Below are 24031 nucleotides of genomic sequence, written 5' to 3' on the forward strand. Positions count from 1 at the left end.
CCTTATCATTTATGTTTTGTGTATAGCATACACTATGGCTTGAATATTGGTATCCCCCCAAAATTCATGTCAAATGTGATAGTACAGGAAGTGGGGGCATTGGAAGATGCTTAGGTCATGAGAGTGAAACGCTCTGAATAAGATGAATGGGATGAACAGCCCTCTCTTTAAAAAAGCCCCACAGGGTTCCCTAGCCCCTCCCACCGTGCCAGGATTCAATGCGGACTCTTCGACTTGGAAGAAGGTCCTCACCTGACCATGCTGGCACCCTAATCTTGGTCCTCTAGCCTCCGGAACTAAGAACTAAATTTCGTTATCAACTACCCAGTCTGTGGTGTTTTGTTATAGCAGCCTGAACTAAGACATTCTAGAACTATTTTCTTTGTGGTTACCATGAGGATTACATTTAATATCCTAAAGTTACTATACTCTAATTTGAAATTATATCAGTTAAATTTCAATAACCTATAAAAACTCTGCTCCTTTTTAGCTCTATATGCACCCCTTTTAGTTCCTGACATCACACAATTACATCTTTATACATCATGTGTACAAAACATAAACTAATCGTTATTTTTAAAAATGCATTAGTCTCCAAAGAAGACATACAGATGGCCAACAATCACATGGAAAGATGCTCAACATCATTAATCATTAGGAAATGCAAATCAAAACCACAATGAGATGTAACCTTACACTTGTCAGAATGGCTAGAATAAAGAAGACAAGAGATAATAAGTGTTGGCCAAAATGTGCAGAAAAAGGAATCCTCACAGTTGGTGGGAATGTAAAATGGTGCAGCCACTGTAGAATACAGTATGGAGGTTCCTCAAAAAATTAAAAATAGAAATAGAACATGATCCAGTAATTCCACTACTGGGTATTTACCCAAAGAAAATGAAAACTTAATTCAAAATATGCATATTCTGTATGTATATTTCAAACACACACACACACACACACACACACACACACACACGCACACAGAAATATTATTATCCATAAGAAAGATGTGCTCTTGCCATTTGTGACAATATGAGTGGACCTAGAAGGTATTACGCTAAATGAAATAAGTCAGACTGAAAAACATATATCATATGGTTTCACTTTTATGTGGAATCCAAAAAAAACAAAACAAAAAGCTGAAACAGAGTCATAACTACAGAGAACAAACTGATGCTTGCCAGATAAAAGGGCGGTGTGGGGAGAATGAGCAAAATGGGTGAAGGGGAGTAGGAGATACAGGTTTCCAGTTATGGAATAAATAAGCCATGGGGATAAAGGTACAGCACAGGGAATATAGTCAATGGTATTGTAATAGGGTTATATAGTGACTGATGGAAGCTACACTTGTGAACATAGCATAATGTATAAACTTGTGGAATCACTGTATTGTACACCTGAAACTATTGTAACATTGTGTATCAACTATACTTCAATTAAAAAATGTATTAGTGCCTTAAATTATGTAGAAAACAAAATGTGAAATTATAAACAAAAGTCATAATACTAATTTTTAGGTTAGTAATTGTATTTTTTTAATATATTGGTACCTTAGATCATGTAGAAAACAAAGAAACAACATTACGGAATGTTGTTTTAATAATACTAGCTTTTATAATTGCCCAAGTATTTACCTTTACTGAGAATTTTATTTCTTCAGATGGTTTTGAGTTACTGTCCAGTGTGCTTTCATTTCAACCCGTGGGAGTCCCTTTCACATTTCTTGCAGGGCAAGTCTGGTGGTAACAAATTTTCTCAGCTTTCGTTTATTTGAGATGTCTTAATTTCTCTCTCACTTTTGAAGGACGTTTTTGCCAAACATAGGATTCTTGGTTGACAGATTTTTTGAAAAGCACTTTGAATATATCAGCCCAGTGTATTCTGGCCTCCAAAGTTTCTCATGAGTAATCTGCTGCCAATCTTATTCAGGATTCCTTGTACATAATATCAGTTCTCTCTCGCTGCTTTCAGAATTCTATCTTTGTCTTTGTCTTTCAGCAATTTGGTTATAATATGTCTCAGTGTGGGTCTCCTGCTTGGAGTTAGTTGAGCCTTTAAATGTTTATATTCATGTCCTTTAGCAATTTGGGGAAGTTTAGGGCATTGTTTCTTCAAAAAAGTCTCTGTACCTCTTTCCTCTCCTTTTCGTACTCTTACAATGTGTATGTTGGTCTGCTTGATGGTGTCCTGTGTTTCCCTTAGGCTCTGTTCATTTTTCTTCAATCCTTTTTCCGTCTTTTCTGCAACCCTGATAATTTCAATTTCCCTGTCTCCAGCGGCTCATCATTTCCTTTGCGTGCTCAAATATCCCTATGAATTGTTCTTTTGAGTTCTTCAGTTCAGTTATTGTACTTTTCAGCTCTAGAATTTCTTTTTGGCTTCTTTTATGTCTATTTCTTTATTGATATTTCCATTTCTGTTCAGTGTTTTCTTGACTTTCTGCATTTTCATTTAGTTTTTTTGAGCATCTTTAAGACAGTCATTTTAATAAGATGTTTGTTTAATAGGTTCACCATCTGGTCTTTCTCTGGGACGGTTTCCATTTACTTTTTTTTTCTTTTGAATGGGTCATATCTTCCTGTTTCTTTGTATGCCTTGTGATTTGTAAGACTGGACATTTGAATCCAATAATGTGATAAGAAATAAGAAAGTTACTTTAAACTTGGTTAGTTCCCTATCTACTCCCAGAATCCTCCCCTGCCCCACCAGATTGCTGTAGGGGCCTAGTGTGCCTGGGAGCTAAATTGTTGACATTTCTTTTCTCCTATGCATCAGTTTTGCACAACTGGCCTTTTTCTTTCAAAACTGCAGCATTCCCACAGATGTGTGCATGTGAATAAAAATGCTAAAAACAAAACAAACAAACAAAAACAAGCACTCCGCCCATCTCCTCAGTACCACCTGGAAAAAACATTTACATTCTTTTCAATAAATAGCAAGCACTATGAAAAAAAAAGTAGGAAAGTCAGATTCTCTTCCTTCCCCAGGGTTTCCTGTGTTTGGGATTTGTTTGTTTGTTTTCATCATTATAGGATGAAATATATGTCTTCATGCTGACAATCAGCCTGAGGTATAAAGTTAAGACATTCTCAGGTCTTTTTTGAGCCTCTGCCATTCTGTGGGCATGTGTGGTGAGTTTTTTATTTTCCCTGTATATGCAGTTACCTTTGAATATCCTAATCTTTAATGTCTGACTCCCAAAAGAGGAAAAAGTGAAAACTGAAGAAGGGAAAAAAGGGACTGGCCCTTGGGGCATCTGGGTGGCTCAGTTGGTTGAGCATCTGACTCTTGTTTTGGCTCAGGTCTTGATCCCAGGGTCACGGGATCGAGCCCCATGCCAGGCTCTCCACTAAGCATGGAGCCTGCTTAAGATTCTCTCTCTCTGTCTCTCTCTCTCTGTCTTTCCCTCTCCCTCTCTCCCGCTCCCCCTTTCCCCCTTCCCACCCCCCCACCCCACCCCCACCCCCGCCAAAAAGGTACTGGCCCATTAAATCTCCTGGAAGTCACTTCACCGAGAAGGAAGTGGCAGTCAGCAATGGGGGAGAATACAGCTCTGTGTCTGTACCTTTGTGATAAGAAGCAGCAATCAGCAATTGGAACACAAATCCCCAAATTTTGGAGGACAGGGTCCTTACTGACTACCCTGACTTCTGTAAGCTGTGTGTAATGCGCATTAACTGCCTGCCATAGGGCTGAGGGGAGGAGGATCAGTAGCCGCTGCTGAGTTAAGAGTTGAAATTGACTAAAATTAACCACAATCTACCGTTCATGCCTCCCCCCAGAAGTTGTAAGCCTTCCAGAGTTCCAATAGTTCTATCAGGTAGATTCTGTCAGTGTAATTGTTGTCATGGTAGGGAGACAGATTCCTGGTGCTTCCTACTCTGCAGACTTCCCAACTTCATTTTAAGCTCTAGAACTATTTGGATTTTATTTTTATGGCTAGTATGATGTAGAAATCTTTTGGACTTTTTTTTCCATATGGACAACCAAATGTCCCAGACTCATTAGTGAATAATACACTTTTTTCCCATTGATCTCCAAACTGTATTGTCAGATATTACTCCTGAATATGTGTGAGTCTGTTTCTGCACTTTTTATTGTGCTCCAGTGCTCTTTGTCTATCCTTGTGTCAATAACAGTTTTAATTGCTGTGGTTTCATAGTGTCTTCATATATGGTAGAACAGATTGTCTCATTGTGTTCTTATTTATTGGTGTTTTGAACTATTCTTTATTCTTGGCTTTTGCTTTTGTATAAAATTTTAGAATCAGGTTTTCAAGTTCTTTGGAAAGCCCAGTTGGGATTTTTTAAATTAAAATTGTATCCTGTTTGTAGATTAATTTGATAGAATTTTTACTGTACTGAATATTTCTATTCATGTACATAGTATATTCCTTCATTTATTTAGATTTTGTTTATGTCTTTCAATAGTTTAAAAGCTCTCCTTGAAGGGATGGCTTTTATTTGTTAGATTTATTATTTTCCTTGTATTTTTTAGTTGCTATGATTTTTCCTTGTTATATTTTTTACTAGCTATTAATAAAAATGCAATTGAGTTTTACATATTTATCTTATATCTAGCAACCTTGCAAAACTCTCTTATTAATATTTGTGTGTGTGTGCGTGTGTGTGTGTGTGTGTGTGAGAGAGAGAGAGAGAGAGAGAGAGAGAAAGGGACAGAGAGAAAGGGTGCATGTGTGAGAGTTGGGAAGGAGCAGAGAGAGAAAGAGAGAGAATCCCAAGTAGGCTCCATGCCCAGCACAGAGCCCAACATGGGGCTCTATCCTATGACCATGAGATCATGCCCTGAGCCCAAATCAAGAGTCAGATGTTTAACCAAAAAGCCAGCCAGGTGCTCCTTATTAATTTTAATGACCTGTCTTTGATTCTGTAGAATTTTCTATGTAATGAAGCATACCACCTACAATATTGACAGCTTTATTCATTCCTTTTTAGTCTTTATCTTTTAAGTCTTTTTCTTATCTTAGAACATTCTCCTTTTTTCCTAAATAAAAGTTTTTTTTAATTATATGGAATTATAATTCATTTAATTATATGGAATTATAATTCATTTTCTGTATTTATTGAAATAATCATATGGTTCTTATTCTTTAATTTGTTCCTGTGTTTAATTACATTAAGGTATCTTTTGTGTTGAAGTGATCCTGCCTTCCTAGAATAAGCCAAGACATACTGTATTACCTTTTTAAATATGTTGCTAGATTTTCTAATTTTTAACAAATATTTTCAAGCATGCTTATAATCAATATTCCCTTTTCATACTTACTTCGTCTGAATTTCAATATATCAAGTCTATATTAACTTTATGAAATGAGTGGAAGATGATTCTTTCTTTCTTTTTTTTTTTTCCTATTCTCTAGAAGAGTTTATATAAAATTAGATTGATCCAGTTTGGGAAAACTAGTTTATTAAAACTGCTGTTTACTTTATAGTAAGATTTTGAACTATTTTTTTTTAAGTTTATTTATTTATTTTTATAGAGAGACAGAGACCACGTGAGTGGGGAAGGGACAGAGAGAGGGAGACAGAGAATCCCAAGCAGGCTCCACACTGTCCATGCAGAGCCCAACATGGGACTCGAACTCACAAAACCATGAGATGGTGACCTGAGCCGAAACCAAGAGTCAGATGTTTAACTGACTGAACCACCCAGGTGCCCCAAGATTTTGAACTATTGATTTAGCTTCAGTATGGGTTTTGGAACAATTAAAGCTTTTTATTTCTTCTTGATTCAGTTTTAGTAATTTGTATTTTTCTTGGAATCTGTCCATACATCAGCTTAGCATAAGGTTGTTCTTAATTATCTGTTATTTTCTCTGCTTAATGTTGTGTTTTCCTTATTATATCTTTTATTGTTTAATCTCTCCTTTTTTCTTTATATTTACTTAATTTCCATGTATCTCTATTATTTTATTTTTTTACTTTCTTTGATTTTATTCTATATTCTCTTTTTAACTTAAAAAGTTGGATACTGAGCTCACTGATTTTCAGCTTGTCTTCTTGTATCCTATATATGTTGATATGCAGTAGATTAATTTTCATTTAGTTTCAAGTATTTTAAATGTCTACAATGATTTGTACCATGGTACAAATTTGGTATGGATTTTTAGGGCATCTGGCTGGCTCACTCAGTAGAGCACGCAACTCTTGATCTCAGGATCATGGGTTCAAACCCTATGTTGCATGTAGACATTACTTAAAAATAAAATCTTTAAAAAAAAGAAAGAAAGAATGGATTTTTCTAAATTTTGTTACTTATGTGATACTTAATTTTACTCTAGTTAATATTATATAGCAGTACCACTTTCAGTGGTCATAAAAATGTTCTGTGTCTGTACTGTCCAATATGGTAGTCACTAGCCATGTATATCTTTTGAAGGGTTGAAGTATGGCTAGTGAGAATGAAGACCAAAAATTTACTTTTATTTAATTGTAGTCAGTTTAAACAGCCTCATGTGGTTAGTTGCTACAGTATTGAGCTGTTCATGTTTATACTCATGCTGTGAACTTTGTCGAAACTTACTTTGTCGTCCTAGTACATGTTTAATTTTTATAGATTTCCACAAAATCCTGGAAAGCATTTTATGTTTTCTAATTTTTGATGGACTGTGCTTATATATGTTTGCTAGCTCAAGCTTATTTTTTTTTAAGGAAGAGTGAATGAATGGGTTTATTTTAAAGACAAATAAGTTAATATAAATAAAGTATTTAAAGGTTGCATTTGCTGTCAAATCACTTTAAAAAATTTTGAATTTCAGTAGAGCTAAAATATAGTGTTATATTAGTTTTGGATGTACATTGTAGTGATTCAATAATTCTATATAGTTTAAGCTTATTAAATGTATATTCATGTTTTCCATACTCTGATTTCTGGACTGTTTGATCTATCAGATACTGATGTCTGATAGATACTTTAAAAATCTGATAGAGGGGCGCCTGGGTGGCTCGGTCGGTTGAGCATCCGACTTCGGCTCAGGTCATGATCTCACGGTCCGTGAGTTCAAGCCCCGCGTCAGGCTCTGTGCTGACAGCTCAGAGCCTGGAGCCTGTTTCAGATTCTGTGTCTCCCTCTCTCTCTGCCCCTCCCCTGCTCATGCTCTGTCTCTGTCTCAAAAATAAATAAACGTTAAAATAAATAAATAAATAAATAAATAAATAAATAAATAAATCTGATAGAAATTTTAAAAGATGATAGTGGATTTGTCAATTTCCCCTTGGTCTGTCAAGCTTTTATTGACTTTTGAGCTGTGTTGTTAGGTGCACATGAATATGGACTTCTTACATTTTCCTGAAGAATTGAGCCTTTTATTCCTATCTAGTGATCCTCTTTATCTTAAGGAATGCTTTTTGCCCCAAAGTCCATTTTGTTTGATATTAATATAGACGCTTCATGTTTCTTTTGCTGATTTAGTTTGTGAGCATACTGAGCAGAATTGGCTGGAGTAGGAGGCTGACTAGATCACACAAAACAAATCGTCTTGTCCATCTGATTTTTGAGTACCTTCTCTGCAGTGAATGCCGTCTGGTGAGCATTCACATGGAACTGACTATACTTATATTCCATGCCCATTCCAAAGGTCCAGACACATACTTCTTTGAAATACCTGACCATCTGCCCAAAATGTTAGCTACTGTCTGTGAATTAGAACAGTGCCATACCTTTGGCCATGTGCTACAAGCCTCATGGGTTCTGTCTGCTCTCATATCTATCCGTTCTACTAGAAGACAGTGTAAGTTTCTTCTTTGCTGTCTCTTCCAGGTCATGAGTGCCTTTCATGGGCAAAATCTAAATCAGAAATCTAAGATGCGATTATAAGAACTGTAGTATTTTACTTCCCACACTTATAGTCTCTGCAAATTAGAACGGTGGAGATAGTCCTGAACATGACACAGTTGATATTCAGCAGAAAGGGTAACCAAAATTTTCCGAATAGCTGACTCAAAGATGATTAAAGGCCCAGACAATTGCTGAGAAACCAAATACTTCTAAAATTGACTTTTTTCAGTGACTATACATGCAGGTGTATTTGTTTGTTTGCCTTAATGGAAATGATACTTCCCATTTGCTTTTTTTCTTAAAATAGGTGAACATATTTTCTTATGATTAGGTATTTTTCAATCACATGATTTAAGATGGGTCCATATTTTGCATAGCATAGCCATGACATAATTTATTTCTGTTATCCTACAGTTAGGCATTTAGATTGTTTCCAATTTGTCATTCTATAAATAATGCTATAATGAACCTTTATGTAGACAAATACATATGCACAGTCTCGATAATTTCCTTAGGATAAATTCCTGGAAATGGAATTGTTTTATTAAAGGGTATGTACATTTTTTAATGTTTTTGAATGTTTCCAACTCTATGTGTACAGTTGACCCTTGAACAACATGGGTTTTAACTGTGCTAGTAACACTTAGATGCAGAGGTTTTTTTGATAACAGTATATAAATGTATTTTCTCTTCCTTCTGATTTTATTAATTACATCATCTTTTCTCTACCTTTACTGTAATATTACAGTATATAATAGCTATGGGATAGAAAATGTGTGTTAATTGACTTATTATTGGTAAGGCTTCTGGCCAACAGTAGGCTATTAGTAGTTAAATTTTGGGACAGTCAAAAGTTATATGTGGATTTTTGAGCATGTGGGGGGTTGGCACCCCTAATATTGTTCAAGGGTCAACTGTTTATATTTTTTTAACCATTGTAAGTTATGATAGCCAAAAACTTTATCTCCTTTAGTTAGTATTTTATCGGGGCACCTGGGTAGCTCAGTTGGTTAAGCATATGACTCTTGATTTCGGTTCAGGTCATGATTTCGTGGTCATGGGATCGAGTCCTACATCAGGCTCCAAGCTGAGGGTTGAACCTGCTTGGGCTTCTCTCTCTCTGCCCCTCCGCTGCTCATGCACATGTGCTCTCTTTCTCTCAAAATAAATAAATAAATAAATAAATAAATAAATAAATAAATAAATAAATATTTTTTAAAAATTAGCATTTATTCAGTTACTAGTAAGACTGAACTTTTCCCTCTATGTCTCTTACCCATTAGTATTTCTTCTTAAATGTTTATTCATTTTTGAGAGAGAGAGAGAGGGCAAGTGCACGCAGGGGTGGGGAGGGGCAGACACAGAGAGGGACAGAGTATCTGAAGCTGGCTCTGCGCTGACAGCAGAGAACGTGATGCTGGGCTGGAACTCACACACCGTGAAATTGTGACCTGAGCTGAAGTCGGACACTCAACTGACGCAGCCACCCTGGCACCCCAGTATTTCTTCTTTTTATCTGTTACTTACCTTTCTATTTAAGTCTTCTCACGTGTGTGTGAATATATATGACACACACACATACACACAGTGCCTGAATCATGATGGCATTCTTCTAGAGGCATCCATTGAATAGTTTATGGAATGCTTTTGTATTTAAAATAAATAAACAGACTGTTAAGTGATTTACTTATTTCTTCTAAGATTCTGAAGTTGTAGGACCTGCATTATTCCTTGAAATCCTCTTCCTTAAGGGTATTGCTAGCAGAACAGTCTGAGAGTCAGCATGGTAGTGTTCTGAGATCTATGTGTAATCATCTCATTGTAGTTCATAGCTCTGCTCTTGCTTAAACATTTTTAAGAGATTCATTTTTGTGAGTTATGTTTTGTTTTTGTTTCCTTAACCCATTTTGTCCCTTTCTATATGAACTCCCTTTGTTGTGATTTTGGAAATCATTCTGGGTCATTCAGACAAATGTTTTCAGTCACTTTTCAAGTTTATTTGTTCAAAAGAGATTTTACAGTGTAAGAAAATATATTTCCTTTTAATTTCAGTTGCTAAGAAACCGTTTCCTAGGTGCTATGTCTTTTCTCTGTAAAGGCTCCAATGTCCTCATAGTTCATCATCTTGTGGGGTTTAATTTTTGCTGGAAAGATGAAGTATAGATTTTTTTCAAAGTTTACAGTCAAGAAAATTAGAAATACATAATCCCAACATCTCCAATATATTAAAATGATTATTTTCCATATTTAAAATTTTTGAAGATTCCCTTTCAACATATATAAATTTATAGCTGGGTGGCGAGCTTCCAGTGATTTAGAATATCACGTAGAATGGAAAAGTCCTAGAAATCTTTATTGAACATAAAATCCACTATATGAGAAGATGAAACAGTATATATATTTTTTAGTTTTCCCCTTGTGAGCCATACATTTGTATCATCCATAGTAAAATGTTAATTCCCATCTGGTTTTCTTCTATCCTGTTGTCTGCCTCTTTCCCTTTTAAAAATTTGCAGTGTTCAGGGAATTGAAACAAATTTAGTTTAGCAAAACATATTTAAGAGGGTAAAAATCTGGTGCTAAAGAAACTTGGCATGCATTCTAAAGGATTTTTAGGTTCTTTATAACAAAGATAATCTTGATTGCTTGGTTGAAATGTAGTTATGAACAATGAGTCAAGCACATAACATTTATTCTTAATAGTACTGTGCATCTCAATACTTTTTCAGAACTACTTTATATTAATGTAAATATGTATTGGGTACCTACTGTGTGAGCTTCCATTTAAAAGTTTTGTTTTTTTTTTTTGTCAAGAAGTACAAACATGAGTAAGACAGTTTCCATTCTCCAGAAATTTTTAGGCTGTGATTTCAATTTTGACCTTTTTAATAGGAACTGAAGTTTTTCTAGTTTAACAGTTTTATTGAGCTATAATTATATACTATACAATTCACTCATTTAAAGTGTACAATTCAGAGGCTTTTAGTTTATTCAGAGTTGTGCATTCATCACTCAGTTTTAGACCATTTCATTAGCCCCAAAAGAAAACTTGCATCACCTCCTAATCCCCTCCTGCTCTCCAGTCCTAGGCAACCACTCATCTACTTTCTGTCTCTATAAATTTACCTATTCCTGGCATTTTATATAAATGGGATCATACAGTATGTGGCACTTTGTGACCCCTTATTTAACATTGTGTTTTCAAAGTTTATCCATGTTGTAGCATATGTTGGTTCTGCATTTCTTTTTATTGCTGAATAGTATTTCATTGAATGGATATACCATATTTTGTTTATCTGTTTATCAGTTGATAGATATCTGGGTTGTAGCTTATCTAAATACGTATTTTATATGTCAATATTTATTAGCGTAAATATATGTATAGATTGATGGTTATGATAGTTTCAGATAGGAAGCCTTTCTTAACTTTAGATGAGATGCAAACTAATGACTATGTATTTATAAATATTCCACAGATGCATTCTATTTTATTATTCATTCTACTTAATAAAAATTATTTCTGTTTTTAGAAGTTTTCTTACCAAAAAGGAATTTTTAATATGGTGTTTTGCCTACATTGGATTTTTTAAAATGTTTCTTTATTTATTTTGAAGAGGGGGAGTGGCAGAGAGAGGGAGAAAGAGAATCCTAAGCAGGCTTCACACTATCAGCATAGAGCTTCACTTCACAAACTGTGAGATCATGATCTGAGCCGAAATCACGAGTCAGTCACTTAACCGACAGAGCCATGCAGGGCGTCCCTGTTTTGCCTACATTATAATGAGACTTCTTCCCATAAACCACTTCATTATTTTATAGTCATGATTCAGATATTCGTTTTATTTTACAGTATACTTACATCACACTTAATATATAATTTCCCTTTTCTTCATTAAGTCCATATGTAGCTCTTCAAAGGGCTTAAGCATATAAACCAAAAGTTCAGAGTTATCTATCTCATTCACTCCTAGTACACAAAGGTAGAGTAGAAAAGGATAATCATATACAAACATCTACTGAAGTCTTTTTCTCTCATCCCCAATATTTACTTTGTTGCAGATCCGTGCTTATCTCAGTCTGTTGATGTCACCCCTTACCACCTTCCCAGCCTGCTCCATCCATACCGTACTCCTTCTGTTCCTTCAGCATGCCAACACATTCTTCTTACACACTATACACATTGTTTTGTACCTTGAGTTATTTTTCACATTATATATTTGTAACTGTTTCAAATGAGCTCCCTTATTCTTTACAACTACCTTAGGTTCACAGGTGGATAAACCATAGTTTATTATTCAGTCTCTTGCTGGTGGGCATTTACATTGCTTCTAGTATTTTGCTTGTGTATGAGTATATCTGCAGGATGAATTAATTTATTATTTTAATTTTACTTATTTACTTATTTTTTGACTTGTAGCAAAAATTACTGTCAAACTCCACTCATTGGGCCAGAAGGGACCCTCGTGGTGTTAGTGATAGACTTGTCCTTCCTATAGCACACTACCTACACTTGTGAGTTCATCAGGATGAATTCTTTTAAATAGTATTGCTGGGTCAAGGAGTATGTTCATTGTATTTTTGATAATTATTTGCCAAATTGTTGTCTAAAGATGTTATATATATTTTAATTCCCACCTGCAATGCATGAGGATACAAATTTACATCCCAACCAATGAAAAGATTTATCATACTTCTTATGTTTGTGAATCAGATATATGTAAAAAGTATTGATCTATCTTTTAAATAAAATTTTGATTTTAACTTAAAGTAGTATTAATCAATTGAAATAAATTAAAATTTAATTTTAATTAAATGAATATGTTTTCATATGTGTGGAACCATTTGATACTGTGGTTTTTCTCAACTTCTTATTTGTATCCTTTGTCCACATTTCTTATTTCACATTTAGGTCTAAGATTTGTTTGGGACTGATTTTTATTCATAGTGAGAACAAGGGGTGAGGGTTCATTTTTTCCTCCATAGGAAGATCCACTGACTTAGCATTGTTTTTGGAAAAGATTATCCTTTCTTCACTTATTGCAGTGGCACCTTTGTTGCGTCAGATGATAGTATATGTGTGGATTTGTTTCTGAAATCTCTAGTCTTTTCTATTTGTCTACTTGTCTATCCTTGTGACAGTTGCACTCTGTTTTCACTACTGTAGATTTTAAAAATCTGTTGGTGTCTGTTAGTGTAAATCCCCCAAATTCTTCTTCAAGATTGTGTTTCTTATTTTCCACTCTTTGCCTTTCCATTTGAGCTTGTTAATCTATATAAGAAGGCTTTATACAAGAAAGAAACTTGCTAATTTGTAGAAGAAAGATTACTGAGAATTTGTTAGTATTGTAACCAAACTGTAGATCACTGGGGAACATGGACACATTTATAATACAGTCTTTTTTAAAAAAAATTTTTTTTAAATGTTTTTATTTACTTTTGAAGGAGAGAGAGAGAGACAGAGCATGAGCAGGGGAGGAGCAGAGAGAGAGAGAGGGAGACACAGAATCCGAAGCAGGCTCCAGGCTCTGAGCTGTCAGCACAGAGCCCGATGCGGGGCTCAAACTCACAAACTGTGAGATCATGACCTGAGCCGAAGTCAGACGCTTAACCAACTGAGCCACCCAGGCGCCCCTATAATACAGTCTTCTAATCTGAGGACATGTATATACCTCTTTCAATAATGTTTTCTATTTTTCTGTAGAGGTCTTAAATATCTTCCACTGCAATTCAGTGATACATTGGAACAGCTCATACTAGCTCCTGAGAGCTGATCAGGTGCATATCTTCCCGGTTCCACATTCAGTGAGTCTCACTGGTAGATAGAAATGAGCCATGGTGGTAGTATTTATATCACAGAAACTGGCAAACACTACAAATCAGGATTTCCCCATACCTACCTACTGCTAAGGGATGGTTGTTAAATATTTATCAGCACATCAGTTAGATTTATTACTAGATCTGTCAGGTTTTATACTGGTATATAAATGATATTTTTATTATTATTTTTAAACGTTTATTTATTTTAGAGAGAGAGTAAGTGCAAGCCGGGTAGAAGCAGAGAGAGAGGTGGACAGAGGATCTGGAGTAGGCTCTGTGCTGACAGCAGAAAGCCTGATACAGGGCTTGTACTCACAAACCATGAAATCATGACCGCTTAACCAACCGAGCCACCCAGGCGCCCCAATGATATTTTTATTATTAAAACTGAAATTATAAGGGCGCCTGGGTGGCTCAGTCGGTTGGGTGTCCCACTTGGGCTCAGGTCATGTTCTTACAGCTCGTGAGTTCGAGCCTCGCGTCAGGCTCTGTGCTGACAGCTCAGAGCCTGGAGCCTGCTTGGGATTCTGTGTGTGTGTCTCTCTCTACCCCTCCTCCGTTCATGCTCTGTTTCTCTCTGTCTTGAAAATAAATAAAACTTTAAAAAAAATAAAATGAATGTATAATGTACACATGATAAAATTTATGTCCTTATTTTCTGTCCATATATTTTCCTTAGTGAAGCATTGGTTCACGTCTTTTGCCCATTTTTAAATTGGGTTATTTATTTCATTATTATTGAAGAGGATTGATGTTAATTCTTTAAATGTTTGGTAGAAGCCATCTGGTCCTGGAGTTTTCTGTGATAGAAGTTTTTTGATTACTGATTCAATCCTTTTACTTGTTATTGCTCTGTTCAGTTTGTTCCTGTTTCTTCCTGATTCAGTCTTGGTAGGTTGTACATTTTTAGAAATGTATGCCATTTCTTCTAGGTTATGTAATTTGTTGATATAAAATTGTTCATAGTAGGGGCGCCTGGGTGGCTCAGTCGGTTGAATGTCCGACTTCGGCCCAGGTCATGATCTCACGATTCGTGGGTTTGAGCCCTGTGTGGGGCTCTGGGCTGACAGCTCTGAGCCTGGAGCCTGCTTCGGATTCTGTGTCTCCCTCTCTCTCTTCTCCTCCCCCACTCATGCTCTGTCTCTGCCTCTCAAAAATAAAGAAACGTAATAAAAAATTTTTAAAAATAATAAAATTGTTCATAGTAGTCTCTTCTAATTCTGTGTGTTTTTGTAGTGTCAGTTGTAATGTTTCCTCTTAATTTCTAATTTTATTTGAGTCTCTTCTGTTTTTCTTAGTCTAGGTAAAGGTTTGTCCATTTTAGCTTTTTTAAGAACCAGCTCTTAGTTTCATTGTTTTTTCTATTGGTTTTTTTTTTTTTTTTTTTTTTTTGGTCTCTATTTTATTTATTTCTGCTCTGATCTGTAGTATTTCCTTCCTTCTGCTAACTTTGGGCTTAATTTGTTTTTCATTTTCTAGTTCCTTAAGGTGTAAAGTTAGGTTGTTTCTTGAGATCTTTCTGATTTCTTAATATAAGAAACCTTTTATATATATAAACTATAAACTTTCCTCTCAGAACGCTTTTACTGTCTCCCAGAGTATTTGATATGTTCTATTTCATTTTCATTTTTTTTGAGATAATTTTTTATTTCCCTTTTGATTTCTTCTTTGATCCAATATTCTGTTTAGAAGGGTGTTGTTTAGGGGCACCTGGTGGCTCAGTGGGTTAAGCATACAACCCCGGCTCAGGTCATGATTTTGCAGTTCAAGTCCCACATCGACTCTCTGCTGTCAGCACAGAGCCCACTTTGGATCCTCTGTCCTTCCCTCTCTCTCTGCCCCTCCCCTGCTTGCACTCTGTCTTTCTCAAAATAAATAAATTTCTAAAAAGAAAAGAAGTGTGCTGTTTAGTTTCCACACATTTGTCAATCTTCTCATTTTCCTCTTGTTGATTTCTAGTTTGATACCATTGTCAGAGAAGATAGTTAGCATGATTTCAGTGTTCTTTTTATTTTATTTTTTTAAGTTTATTTATTTTAAGAGAGGCTGAGCGAGCATGAGCGGGGGAGGGCAGAAAGAGAGAGAGAGAGAGAGAGAGAATCTGAAGAAAGCTTTGAGCTGCCAGCTCAGAGCCCAACATGGGGCTCTAACTCATGAAAGTGTGAGGTCATTACCTGAACTGAAATCAAGAGGCTGATGCTTACCTGGCTGAGCCACCCAGGCACCCCTTGATTTCCATGTTCTTAAACTGGACAAAATTTATTTTGTAGCCTATCATATGAGCTATCTTGGAGAATTTACCACGTGCATTTGAAAAGAGTGCATATTCTGCTGCTGTTGGAAGAAATGTTCAAGTCCGTTTGTTCTGAAGTATGGTCCATATCAATATCTGCTTATTGATGTTCTGTCTGGACAATCTATCCATTGCTGAAAGTGGAATATTGAAGCCTCCTGAAATGATCTTATTGTTATCAACTTCTCCCTTAAGATCAGTTACTATTTGCTTAATATATTTTGGTGCTTGGCTGTTGGGAGCATATGTATTTATGCTCTGATGTGCTGACCTGTTTATCATTATTACTGACCTTCTTTGTCTCTTGTTACACTTTTTGACTTGAAGTGTATTTTGTCTGATGTAAGTATGGCTATGCCCACCTTCTTTTTGTTTCCATTTGCTTGGAATAGCATCTTCCATTCTTTTTGAGCCTAGGTGTGTCTTTATAGACAAAAGAGTGTCCTGTAGGCAGCATATAGTTGGGTCCTGTTTTTTGTTTTTTTAAATCCACCTAGCTACTCTATGCCTTCTGGTTGGTGAGTTTAATTCATTTACATTAGGGTGATTATAGATATGCAAAGATTTACACTGCCATTTTATATTTTGCCTTCTTGTTATTTTTCTCTCCACTGTTTATTTTTCCTTTTGTTTTTGTCTGCCTTTACAAGTTAGTGGTTTTCCATGGTGCTGTGCTCAGTCTCCTGGTTTTGTTTTTTTGTTTTTTTTTTTTTTTCATATCACTGCTTTAGGTTTTGCTTTGTGCTTAAGTTTATTTATTTATTTATTTATTTATTTATTTATTTATTTTAATGTTTATTTATTTTTGAGACAGAGAGAGACAGAGCATGAATGGGGGAGGGGCAGAGAGAGAGGGAGACACAGAATCAGAAGCAGGCTCCAGGCTCTGAGCCATCAGCCCAGAGCCTGACGCGGGGCTCAAACTCACGAACCGTGAGATCGTGACCTGAGCTGAAGTCGGACGCTCAACCGACTGAGCCACCCAGGCACCCCAAGTTTATTTATTTTAAGAGAGGCTGAGAGAGCATGAGCAGGGGAGGGCAGAAAGAGAGAGAGAGAGAGAATCCAAAGAAAGCTTTGAGCTGCCAGCTCAGAGCCCAACATGGGGCTCTAACTCACAAATAAATAAACTCAATTAAGTTTACATAAAACATTTCGTAGATTAAAAAGTCTTTGGTCATAACAATTTATCTTTATTCGCCTATAAAAGTACCATCCTTTAACTCTTCCTCTTTTTTATTTTTGATGTCAAAATTTTTCCTTATATGCTATGATTTTATTACCAAGTTGTAACTATAGTTATTTTTAATGCTCTTTTCATTTAACTGTTATACTGTAAGAGTTTAATATACAATTGTAAAAAAAGTTTCCTATTTCTGTTACCTTAATCAGTTTTGTGTACTTTTGTCTTTTTGTTTTAGCTTGAAGAATTCCTTTCAACATTTCTTACAAGGCAGGTCTAGTGGTGGTAGAATGAACTCTTATCTTTTGCTTGTCTAGAAAAAATTTTATTTCTCTTTCATAGCTGAAAGATCATTTTTTCAGATAGAGTCTTCTTGGCTGGCAGTTTTTATTTTAAATACGCCATTCCACTCTCTCCTGGCCTATAGAGTTTCTGCTGAGAAATCTGCTGATTGACTGATGGGATTCCTTTGTAAGTTACTGTCTTCCCCTGGATACTTAAAAAAAATTTTTTTTAAGCTTATTCATTTATTTTGAGAGAGAGAGTGTATACATAAGCAAGGAAGGAGCAGAGAGAGTGGGAGAAGGAGAGAATCTCAGGCAAGCCATGCACTGATGGTACAGAGCCCTATGTAGGGCTCAAACTCATGAACTGTGAGATCATGAAGTGAGCCAAAATCAAGAGTTGGATACTCAACTGACTGAGCCACCCAGGTGCCCCTTCCCTGGCTACTTTTAAAATTCTTTATTTTCATTGATTTTTGGTAATCTTAATATGTATCTTAGAGAAGTTCTTTTTGTGTAATAAGTTATTCTATTGGCTTCATGGATTTGTATATACAGTTCTTTCCCCAGATTTGGAAGGTTCTCAGCTATTTTTTTAAAATAAACTCTGCCCCCTTCTCTCTCTCTTCTCATTCTGGTATACCCATTCTTCTTAGGTTGACTTTTCTAATGGGTCTGGTGGTTCTCATAGTATTTTTTCACTTTTAAAAAATCTTAGTTCTCTCTCCTCTTCCACCTGAGTCTTTTTTTTTTTTAAGTAAGCCCTACACCCAATATGGGCTTGAACTCACAACCCCAAAATCAAGGGTCTCATGCTTCATCAACTGAGACAGCCAGGCACCCCACCGGAGTCACTTCAAGATTCCTATCTTCTAGCTTACTCATTCTTTCTTCTATCTGATCTCTATTTCCAATGCATTCTAATACATTCTTCATTTCATTTACTGAGTTCTCCAGCTCCAGAATTGCTTTTTTTTTTTTAAGGATTTCAGTCTCAGGGCACCTGGGTGGCTCAGTTGGTTGAGCATCCGACTTCAGCTCAGGTCATGATCTCACAGTTTGTAAGTTCGAGAACCACATTGGGCTTGCTGCTGTCAGTGTGTCAGCACAGAGCCTGCTTTGGATCCTCTGTCCACACACCCCCTCTACCCCTCCCCTGCTTATACTCTCCCCAAAATAAATAAATAGTTTTTAAAAAGAATTTCAATCTCTTTGGTAAAGTACTCCTTCTGTTCATTCATTTTATTTCTGATATCATTGTATTGCCTTTCTGAGTTTTCTTGTAGCTCATTGAATTTCTTCATAACAGCAATTTTGAATTCTTTGTCAGATCACAGTATTCCCTTCCATGTCTTTGGATTTGGTTGCTGGAAAATTGTCATTTTCTTTTTACAATGCCATATTAATATGACTTTTTCATGTTGTTTGATGAAAAGTGCCTCTGCTACCACATTCGAAGTTGCAGATACCTTTCTCATTTAGGCAAGGTTTTATTTGCTTTGATTCAAACAGTTCAATAGATTTGGTAATTAGAAGTCTTCCTTTTGTTTTCCAGAAGGTGGTGCTATAGCACATGTTTTTGGTTTCCTTGACAAGAGCTTACAGCTGCTAAAGTTAGGAGCATTGATATATATATTATGTTTATTTATTTATATATATAAAGCTAGAAGAGGGGGAAAAAGGGTGGGTGGCTTTAGAGGTAGGAAATGTGTACTTAGCACTTGGAATTTGGGGTTGTCCATAGCTGGAAGCCAGCCTAGTAGGGACTCCTTGAATGGAGGGATTTGGGTCTCAGAGGTCCCTGTGTGGTCCTTTTGTCAGAACCCTGGGGCAGACAGCAGGAGACATTTTTCTTCAGTTCTCTTTGCCTACTTCTTTTTCCTTTCTGTCTCCCTCTTTACTGCATTTTTACCTCAGAGAGAGCAAAGGTCCCTCCAGCTGCAGAATGCAGAACCAGCCTGGCAGACCCCCACTCATTGCCTTTACAATGTACCTCTTTAAAGGCTTATGCTTCCCAGCTAATATACTTGATGCTGGAGGCTCTATAGCCCTAGGTTCCATGACTTCCTCTCTCTCCCTGCAGCCTCCTCTGTGGTCCAGTCCACCCACTTTTTGGAGCACAGATGAATGGATCTCTTGGGTGTTCTAGTATGTTGTGGAGAGGCTCTTTTTTTCTTTCTCTTTTTCTTTCGTTATAGATGTCCAGTTAGTTTTAAATCAAAGAGGTGAGAAACTCATGAGGAAGGGCTCATGTCACCATGATGCTGATGTCATTCTCCTCATATTATTTTTTAAATATCTGTAGGATCTGTAGTGATATCTCTTTGTCATATCTGGTATTATTGATATGTGATTTTATCTTTTATTTTCTTTGAATTGTCTTAAATTATTAAATCATTCTGGCTGATCTCTGTTTCTGGTTCATTGATTTCCCACATCTTTATTCCTACTTTTTCTTTTCTTTGAATTTAATAAGCAATTCTTTTTCTTACTTAGGATTAATATTAGATTATGCTTCTTCAAGCATATTTTCTATTAAATGCATTTCAAAGTGTAAATTTCCTCTCAGCAAGTTTCTGATATGTTATATTTTAACTATCTTTGTATAATTAAAATACTACACTCCAACTTATTGATTCTAATACTTATATGGAAAGAGTCAAAACACCCCCAACTGTTAATAATTAGAAGATAGGACCAGCTTGCACTACTATATGTAATGACTTTTCATAAAGCTATTTTGATTAAGATAGTATAATATCACTGATGAATAGGTTACATTCATTAGATTATTTAGTTTACAACATTTTCTAATTTCCATTATATTTTCTTTTATCCAGAGGTATTTAGAAATTTACTGCTTAATTTCAATGTATTTAGGAATTTTCTAAATATAGAGTTATTGATTTCTAGTTTAATTTCTTTATTATTAGAGAACACATTTTTTGCAATATTTTAATAATTTGGAATGTGCTAACATCTGATATATGAACCAGTACATGATCTATTTGGTAAATATCCCATATGAACTTTAAAAGAATGCATGGTTTTGCAATTAGATGTCAAACTGGTCAGGTTGGCTAATGATACTATTTAAATCTTCTACATCTTTACTGACTTTTTCTTTTAAGTTTTAGACAATGGAGAAAAATTCCTAGAAAGATAAAATGGACCAAAATTTTTCTCAAGAAGAAATGTAAAACTTTATTAGTACTAATGTAACTATTGCATCATAAGTATAATGAAATTGAGGTAACAGTTAAAAGTCATCTCACAAAAAAACAATAGGCCCAGACAGTTTTATAGGCAAGATCTATCAAAATTCTAAAGAACTGTTTGCTCTAATTTTTAAACATTTTTAAAAATATTTATTTTTGAGAGAGACAAAGAGCGTGAGTAGGGGAGGGGCAGAGAAAGAGGAAGACACAGAATCTGAAGCAGGCTCCAGCACTCTGAGCTGTCAGCACAGAGCCTGACATGGGCTTGAACCCACAACCATAGATCATGACCTGAACCAAAGTCCAGCGCTTAACCTACTGAGCCACCCAGGCGCCCCTCTAATTTTTATTACAAACTCTTTTTGAAGATAGAAAAGAAAGCATTTGCTAATTCATTTTATAAAGCTAATGTCACATGGAATATTATACTTGCCAAAGACAAAAATGAGAATGGAAAATTGTAAATTCAATTCATTTGTGAATATAGATGCACAATTCCTAAACAAGATTTTCATGAACTGAATCAATAGTATATAATAAGATATTGCACCTTGAAAATATTAGGTTTATACAAAAACTTAAAGATATATTACTTACTACATTAACAGAGTAGAGGTGGAAAACCAGATGATCATCTCAATAGGTTCAGAAAAGATATATGATAAAATTCATTTTCCATTTATGATTTTTGAAAACTTACAGTAAACCAGTAGAGGAGAAGTTCCTTAATATGGTAAGGTAAAGTGTACCTACCAAACCAAACTATAACAAATATGAACTCAAATATTGGAAGCACTCCCATTAAAATCAGATAGTTATGGTCACTAAAATCAGAAGTCATGTCTGCTACTACTGTTGCTATGCAACATTGTATTGAATGTCCAATGATACAAGAAAAAGAAAAGAAATACATAAGGATTAAAAAAGTAGAAATAAAACTCATTATTTCTACAACTGATTTTTGTTTCTACATTAATAAAACCCCCAAATGTCTAAGAATTTATAGGGAATGGTAGTTTAATAAATGTTTCAATATGAGGCTGATCTATTAAAGTCAGTTACTCTTTGCCCAAGCAACAACTATAAAACATAATTAAAAACACAACAATGAAACCAGTTATAGTTAGCAACAAAAACTAATGTATCTAGCAATAAATGTCACAAAACTACTTTCCTCAGCACCCCAAATTATAAAAAGTTTATTGAAGGAGATTAAGAGAAATATCTCATGCTTACAGGTTGGAAGACATTATCATAACAGTATTGAGTCCTTTCAAATTGATCCATAAATTTAATATAACTTCAAAAAATTCAGCTAACACTTTGATTCTAATATTTATATGGAAAGGGTCAAAATAGCTAAGACTGATGATAATTAGAAGAATAAAGGGGCGCCTGGGTGGCTCAGTCGGTTGTGTTCGATTTCGACTCAAGTCATGATCTCACAGTTTGTGAGTTTGAGCCCCACATCCAGCTCTGTGCCCACAGCTCAGAACCTGGAGCTTGCTTTGGATTCTGTGTCTCCCCCTCTCCCTGCCCCTCCCCCACTCGCACTCTGTCTCTCTCTGTCAAAAATAAGTAAACATTAAAAAAAATTGTTTTTAAAAGAATATGGCTGGGGTACCTGGGTAGTTCAGTTGGTTAAGCGACTGACTCTTGATTTTGGCTCAGGTCATGATCTCATGGTCGTGAGACTAAGCCCCCACATTGGGCTCCCATGCTGACAGCATGGAGCCTGCTTGAAATTCTATATCTCCGCCAAAGCATTAGAGACTGTTAAAAACTGAGAACAAACTGAGGGTTGATGGGGGGGGGGGAGGGAGGGCAGGGTGGGTGATGGGTATTGAGGAGGGCACCTTTTGGGATGAGCACTGGGTGTTGTATGGAAACCAATTTGACAGTAAATTTCATATATTAAAAAATAAAATAAAATAAAATAAAATAAAAAAGAAATTCTATATCTCCATCTCTCTCTCTGCCCCTCCCCCCCCCCCAAATTAGGTAAACATCAAAAAAAAAAAAGGAATATGGTCGTACTATATCGGACTTTTATAAAGCTTTTTTGATTAAGATAGTATACTGTTGGTGCTGATACAGACAAATTGTTGAATGAATCAGAACTGAGAGATCAGAAACAAAGTGTGTGTGTATAAATATATGCATATATATATTTATGCATATATATACAACATACATATATGTGTAACTCTTATTTATGACAAAGATCACATGGTAGACTGCATGACGAGAGGAGGCTTTGATAGAGTTCTGAAAATTTTGTTACTCATATGGAAAAAATCAAATTGGTTTTCTGTCTCACAGCTTACACAATAGCAACTCCTTGTGGGTTGAGAACTTACTTAAATATCAAAAGCAAAACTTAAAAACCAGAGGAATGTACGGGCGCCTGGGTGGCTCAGTCGGTTAAGTGTCCAGCTTTGGCTCAGGCCATGATCTCACGGTTCATGGGTTCAAGCCCCACGTCGGGCTCTGCAGATAGTGAGGAGCCTGGAGCTGCTTCAGATTGTGCCTCCCTCTTTCTCTCTGCCCCTCCCCGACTTGTACTCTCTCTCTCAAACATAAACATTAAAAAATATACTTTTATAAAATGGAGGAATGTATATGATGTCTTTATATTTTGTGTAAGGAATAATTTCTTAAACATGACAAAGTGCTAATCATAAAATAAATTATGAATAAAATCTGTTACATTAAGAATTTCTTTTCACCAATAACAGCTTAAGGAAAGTGAAAAGGCAAGCTCTAAATTAGGAGAGTTTTGCCATACGTGTAACTAACAAAGGACTAGCATTCAAAATATATAAAGAACCACTGTAAATTGAGGAGAAGACAAACCTAATAGAAAAATGAACAAAAGGCATGTGTTCACCTTATCAGTGTTTAGAGAAATGTGTATGAAAACCATAATGAGATACCACTCACTCATTTTATTCCTATGCAACTGACAAAAATTAAGAATCAGACAAAACCAAGTGTTGGAAAGGATATGGATGAATAGGGTCTCTAAGAAGCTTTTAGGAGTGGGTGAGGAGTGAAAATTTGGTACAACCACTTTTTTTTTTTTTTTAAACGTTTATTTGTTTTTGAGAAACAGACAGATCATGAGCACGACAGGGGAAGAGAGAGAGGCAGACACAGAATCCGAAGCAGGCTCCAGGTTCCAAGCTGTCAGCACAGAGCCCGACGCGGGGCTCGAACCCACAAACCGTGAGATCATGACCTGAGCTGAAGTCGGACGCTTAACCGACTGAGCCACCCAGGTGCCCCTGGTACAACCACTTTAACAGATTGCATCTTTGATGCAATTTAAAAAAATTACAACCTAGAAATTCCATTCAGAGTACCTCTTATATATATGTAGTTTGATGCAAACAATCTTAGAGAATTATTTCAGTCTGTAGAAAGTTGTGAGATA

The 24031-nt window shown here is 35.8% G+C and overlaps 1 protein-coding gene and 1 non-coding gene across 5 annotated transcripts in view; one reads left to right on the plus strand and one right to left on the minus strand.

The window, feature by feature from the left end:
• The window catches only part of ATL1 (atlastin GTPase 1), an 83672-nt gene that overhangs the window by 17275 nt on the left and 42366 nt on the right, over window positions 1-24031 (plus strand). The gene's annotated exons all lie outside the window — the stretch shown is intronic.
• On the minus strand, window positions 12210-12353 carry LOC128773191 (small nucleolar RNA SNORA62/SNORA6 family). The gene has a single exon (XR_008417466.1). It is a non-coding gene; the product is annotated as a small nucleolar RNA SNORA62/SNORA6 family (small nucleolar RNA).

This window comes from Panthera pardus, unplaced genomic scaffold (assembly GCF_024362965.1).
Source record: "Panthera pardus isolate Hobbes unplaced genomic scaffold, ASM2436296v1 HiC_scaffold_24, whole genome shotgun sequence".
In the NCBI taxonomy this organism is placed as follows: Eukaryota; Metazoa; Chordata; class Mammalia; order Carnivora; family Felidae; genus Panthera; species Panthera pardus.